This window comes from Trachypithecus francoisi, unplaced genomic scaffold, assembly GCF_009764315.1.
Source record: "Trachypithecus francoisi isolate TF-2019V2 unplaced genomic scaffold, Tfra_2.0 Lachesis_group2, whole genome shotgun sequence".
Lineage (NCBI taxonomy): Eukaryota > Metazoa > Chordata > Mammalia > Primates > Cercopithecidae > Trachypithecus > Trachypithecus francoisi.
The window spans coordinates 17,272,687-17,279,343 of record NW_022681465.1 but is presented as its reverse complement, the minus strand read 5'-3'; positions in this window follow the sequence as shown (position 1 = coordinate 17,279,343).

Sequence of the window (6,657 nt, the reverse complement as noted above, 5' to 3'; positions counted from 1 at the left end):
GCCTCTGAGAGCTGGGGACTATTTTTCAACTGAGGTATTCCTTAGTCCAGGTTAACTGACACAATATATGGTGGCTGTGAGAATAAGTGAGCTCATATCTGTAAAACCCTTAGCCCAAGCTATGAATATATATTAAGTTATTAATATCCTTGATCACCATTCATTCAATTTATCTGCCATATTGAGGATAAAAGCCCATGTAGGACTACCTAATTTCCCCTACAAGATGTTGGCAAAATTCAGAGGTCTAAAATGAGATTCAGGGGCCGGGCGCGGTGGCTCAAGCCTGTAATCCCAGCACTTTGGGAGGCCGAGACAGGCGGATCACGAGGTCAGGAGATTGAGACCATCCTGGCTAACACGGTGAAACCCCGTCTCTACTAAAAAATACAAAAAAAACTAGCCGGGCGAGGTGGCGGGCGCCTTTAGTCCCAGCTACTCGGGAGGCTGAGGCGGGAGAATGGCGTAAACCCGGGAGGCGGAGCTTGCAGTGAGCTGAGATCCGGCCACTGCACTCCAGCCTGGGCGACAGAGTGAGATTCCGTCTCAAAAAATTTTTTTAAAAATAAAATAAAATGAGATTTAGAGTCCAATAAAGAGGCTACGATGTCTTCTCCATGGAAAGCAGTGAGAAGTGCAGAGGATGAAGTGCCAATTCGTGGGACGCATGTGCTCCCGAATATTTCTCGGGCCACTAGCACTAATTTCCCTGGCACTGCAACTCTGCCTTTGTGGCCTCCTGTAGATAAGAAGGTACACATTTCTTTGCTCATTACAACCAATAATAAGGAACTACTCAACCTAAGATACTCTTAATTTTTTTGATTCAATTCTATTGAATGATTGTCTTCTTCTACTTATGATAGTGAGCTCTTGGCACCTAGGAAAGGAAAATGCACCGTCCCCTATCTGTGCCAGGGAAGGGTAACAGAGCCAGGCCTATTTCGTGCCAAATTAGAATTATGTTGAAATCCCCTTGACATGGCTGAATGTCAAGAATGCAGATGCATTCTAAGGTCCCAAAGAATGCAAATGTACTTTCAAACTGATGTCACCTTAGTGCTCTTCATACAGTTTTGAATGTTTGCATGTTAACAAAAACGTCTTGAGTGTTATCGATTCTGAGCCACAGTTCCCACAGATTCTTTCCACCCAGATCAAGCACCGCAGACTCCACCCATTCAGGTAATTCACAGCAATATTCCTTCACTGGGGCCCTTGAGTGAAGAAGAAAACAGTTTACACTGTAATTCTTTCACTGGAGGGTCTGAAAGCCTGTCACCTCAGAAGGCCTCCAAGGTCCAGGACTTGGAGGAGGGAATATCAAAAGTTGCAGGGGTTCCCTCCAAATCGTTGAAGAGGCAAGCACCTCCAAGCTCCCTGACTCCCACCCTTGTCTGCAAACATGTCTGGAGAAACTGATTTAAGAGGCGCCAGTCCAATTGTTTGTTACTGATAAGCACAGAGGAGGGAGGTTGAGGCACAGACCTGGAAATGGGGAAATTAACCTTAGTATATTGATGCAAGAGTGCCCATTCCATTTCCCACAATCTGATCCCAGAAGTCTGTAAGCAGGAAAATGCCCACCAATAGGAGACTGGAGGCTTCTCCGGAGACCAGGCTCCCTAATGAAGAGACCAGCTGGCTGTCTAGCCAAAATGTGTTTGGCTCCTACGGGGAAACCCACTTTTTCACAAGCTCTGCCCAAACTTGCAAATTGCTTTTACGTATTTTAGTCTTAATTATAAAAGGACAGCCAACGATTACCAGGCATTTAAGAAAACCTATGGCTGGATGTAGCGGCTCACGCCTGTAATCCTAGCACTTTGTGAGGCCAAGGCAGGTGAACCACCTGAGTTCAGGAGTTCAAAACCAGCCTGACCAACATGGCAAAACCCCAGTCTCTACTAAAAATACAAATAATAATAATTAGCCAGGCATGGTGGCAGGGGCCTGTAATTCCAGCTACTCAGCAGGCTGAGGCAGGAGAATCGCTTGAACCCAAGAGGTCGAGGTTGCAGTGAGCCAAGATCACACCATTGCACTCCAGCCTAGGCAACAAGATTGAAACTCTGTCTCAAAAAAAAAAAAGAAAGAAAGAAATGAAAAGAAAGAAAGAAAAGAAAAGAAAGCTTGCAACCTGAACTAGAGAAGTCTGCTGGGAAGGACTCCAAAGGAAATAGATGATGCAGGAATTGGAGATATATACATAATATCAATACCCTCAGAGCTATTAAAGAAGAAAGTATTCATAAAATAAGAACAGGAAGACATGAAACAAGTTCAGAGAGCAAAATAAATTCCTTGTAAATTAACAATGTGATAACCGAGATATACATTTCAGTAGAGCATTAGAATATAATATGGAAGAAATCCTAGAAAGGAAAATGGAAATATCAAGGAATAGAAAACAGAAGTGAAAAGAAGAGGCAGAGATTCAAAACAAGAGGTCCAACATTTCTGAAATTCCAAAAAAAGAACAGAAGAAATTATCAAAGAGATTGTAGCAAACTTTTCCCAGAACCGAGGATCACAAGTCTCCAAATTAAAAAGGCAAACTCTGTGCCAAGCCCAATGAGTGAATAAAAAGATCATAAGAAAGCACACCATCTTGAAATCTCAGGACTCTAGAGATAAAGAAAAGATGCAGAAGACTTCCAAAGAGGAAACAAACAAATGGAATCAGGAATCAGAATGGCCACAGTAGATGTAAAAAGATAAAGACTTGGAAAATTCTAAAGGAAAATTGCTTTCAATCTAGAAGGTTTTTTTTTGTTTTTTGTTTTTTGTTTTTTGTTTTTTTTTGTTTTTTGATACAGGGTCTTGCTCTGCCCCACCCTGCAGTGCAGTGGCATGATCATGGCTCACTGCAGCCTCGACTCCAAGGCTCAGGTGATCCTTCCCCCTCAGCCTCCTGAGTAGCTGGGACCATAGCATACCACCATGCCTGGATAATATTTTTTACTTTTTGTAGAGATGGGGTTTTGCTATGTTGCCCATGCTGGTCTCAAACTCCTGTGCTCAAACAATCTGCCCACCTCAGTGTCCCAAAGCGCTAGGATTACAGGGATGAGCCATCACACCTGGCCAGTTTGGTATTTTATACCCAATCAACCTATCCATCCAAAGAAAGGATAGAATAGACATATTCAGACTTTTAAAGACTGTCAGAATGAGAGTCAAAGCCAAGGAGAAAAGAGACATAGAATCAAAAACAAGGGTGTCCAACACAAGGGAGCATCAGAGAGAAGTCCCAGCATAACAACAGCACAGTCAATCCAGACAAGGGCTGGTCTGGGTCAGATCAATTAGACCAAAAGATTATGATGCATTTGAGAATTTGGAAACTAATACTGATAGACACTTGGAAATCAGAAGTAATTACACTGCCGGGCGTGGTGGCTGAAGCCTGTAATCCCAGCACTTTGGGAGGCCGAGACGGGCGGATCACGAGGTCAGGAGATCGAGACCATCCTGGCTAACACGGTGAAACCCCGTCTCTACTAAAAAATACAAAAACTAGCCGGGCGAAGTGGCGGGCGCCTGTAGTCCCAGCTACTCGGGAGGCTGAGGCAGGAGAATGGCGTAAACTTGGGAGGCGGAGCTTGCAGTGAGCTGAGATCCGGCCACTGCACTTCAGTCCGGGCGACAGAGCAAGACTCCGCCTCAAAAAAAAAAAAAAAGAAAGAAAGAAAAAAAAAAAAAAGTAATTACACTTTCAGAGACAACAAAACACATGAGAAAAGGTGGCAACTTCAGGAACAACAAAAGTTTGTAAAAAGGAATCAGCTTATATACCCTAGTTGGCTCAGTGGTAAACCGTATTTATATGGTCATAACAATGTAAATCCTGACTAGTAATTTAACAACAAATTACAACATATTAGGAAAATGTAAGGCTGAAAAGCCAGGAAGGGGAGATGAGAGGGAGAGCTATCAGAATACCCTATGCTTATATTGTATAACAGAAATTCAGTCAACAATGTCTACAAGTGACAAATCAAAACTTAGAAACTAATTTTTAGAAACTAAGAGCAGTAAAATATAGAGGAACTTGCCAGGAAAACCAACTAAGTATTGCAAGGCCATACCCCTAAGGAAAGCAAAAAGAGAGATGGGAAGGAATGAGCAGGGGAATGGTGTTTTCCATGATAAGCTCTTTTGTACTGATAACATTTTAAATTACATATAAATATTACCTTGATTTTTTTTTAGCTAATTTTTTCAAAAAAAGAACGAGAAAACATAGGTTCATCATCAAGAAATTACCAGTCCAGCCGGGGAGATAAGACACCAGCATGTAAAAAGAGAATAAGAATAATAAAAGTTTAACTTTTAAGGACAAAAATAGAACACAATTCACCAGGCAGTTTGACTAATTGCCAAAAAAAATTATTCCAGAGTCAGAGAGAGAAGAGCTCGTTGCCGCCTTGAGGTTACAAGGGAAGACTTCGTGGAGCGGGAAGATTTGCCCTGGGTTTCCTTGGGAAGGCGGAACTTTCTACTTACACAGGGCAAGGTCAGGTCAGAGAATTCTTAGAGGCAAAAACAAGACGTGCTGACAGAGAGGACAGGGAGCAATCCCTTTGGACTGAATCGCTAATTGCTTTTGTCCAATTTGGGTCCTACAGGGGCTGTTCAACCATCCAACCAGGAAGGGTCGATGGAGTCCAGTCTCCAAAAGGTCTTAGAAGTCAGGTTACAAAGTTTTTGAGTGTTCCCCAAAGAAATGCAGGTCCACGCTGAAGGTGCACAAAATGACAGAGAGCAAGAACACGTTGGGCCTTCCATTTTGTCAACAGTCATTGTAGCAATTGACATTCTATCTTCACTCAGTCTGTATGTAAGATGGCAGTGAGTGTATGAATCTATCCCAAGGTGGTGTGGGTGACGGGAGTGGAGATAAGTTTATACGCTCACTGACCATCTCACATACAGGCTTTCCCACCCCTTACTTCCCTTGTATGGTCCTGTTTTGCAGTACACGTGGCTCGTATGTTAGCTTAATTAATCCTCAAAACATAGACAAGTGGCTTAAAAAGATTCCTGGAAAGAAATTACAGATTGAACTTAATACTAGTACTAATAGAGCAAGAACAGACAAGCAACGGGAAAATTGCAGAGCTGACTCACTACATCTCAGCCTGAGCTAAAAGCAACATGGGCTGGGTGTAGTGGTTCACACCCGAAATCCCAACACTTTGGGAGGCCAAAGTGGGTGAATCACCTGAGGTCAGGAGTTCAAGACCAACCTGGCCAACACATTGAAACCCTGTCTCTACTAAAAGTACAAAAATTAGCTGGGCCTGGTGGCCAACACCTGTAGTCCCAGCTACTCGGGAGGCTGAGGCAGGAGAATCGCTTGAACCTGGGAGGCAGAGGTTGCAGTGAGCCGAGATCACGCCGCTGCACTCCAGCCTAGATGACAGAACAAGACTCTGTCTCAAAAAAAAGCAACAGTGATCACCTCACCTCTAACAATATGCCGGGGGAAAAAAATTAAATTACCAGGAAGATGCATGGTAATGAGATTTGTATCCACTGTTAATTAAAGAGAAAACCCGCCCTAAGTGTAGAATGTGCCTTGAAAGGGTGGCTGATGGTGAGTCTTGGCACCATGACTGGAGATATTTGGAAATACTTCCCATTTCAGCTTAAACTCATTTCCCCAAACTTTCTACCGTGAGGTGCTTTATCAAGTACATATGATTAGTATAATAGCCTTTGTGTATTATTTATATGGCATGTCACTTTTTTTTTTTTTTTTGAGGCGGAGTCTCGCTCTGTCTCCCGGACTGGAGTGCAGTGGCCGGATCTCAGCTCACTGCAAGCTCCGCCTCCCGGGTTTACGCCATTCTCCTGCCTCAGCCTCCCGAGTAGCTGGGACTACAGGCGCCCGCCACCTCGCCCAGCTAGTTTTTTTATTTTTAGTAGAAACGGGGTTTCACCGTGTTAGCCAGGATGGTCTCGATCTCCTGACCTCGTGATCCACCCGTCTCGGCCTCCCAAAGTGCTGGGATTACAGGCTTGAGCCACCGCGCCTGGCCGGCATGTCACTTTTTTTTCCCACTGACTGTATGTAGAATCAAAAAAGGTTTGAGGCCATTGCTGTAGACTTGGGGAATTTCACAAGGTTTGGGGACTACAGATGCTGTGCTCAAAATTCTGCTGAAGGGAAAATAGTTACATGGGGATGGGTTCCATGAAGATGTACAGTAGTGCTAGAATGAAGTAATAATGGGCTAAATGAGATGAGTCAATTCACCTTTGAATTGAAATGATGGAATAGATTTGAGAAATACTGCAAAGGATTAAGGAATGAGACAGGGTAGCTGATTTAATAAGGGAGGGCATTTGTCATGCTGCCTGCTAACTATAACCATCAATAACATAAAGCATCATTAATACTGGCCTTATGAGCATGTCATTTCTTACTCATCCAAGTATATATAATTCTACATAAAACCCTATTTTCAGAGTTACCAAGGATTATGTACCTAGGAGCACTTTCTTGATTCTTTTTGCCTAAGGAAATAATTTAAAGTTTTAAGAGTTCAGACCCTCCCATTTTTAAGGAGCTTTTACACTAATTAGATGTTTAAGCATAAACACATGAAAACTAGTTAACACCTCTGTGGTGTTCACTATGCCCTAGGT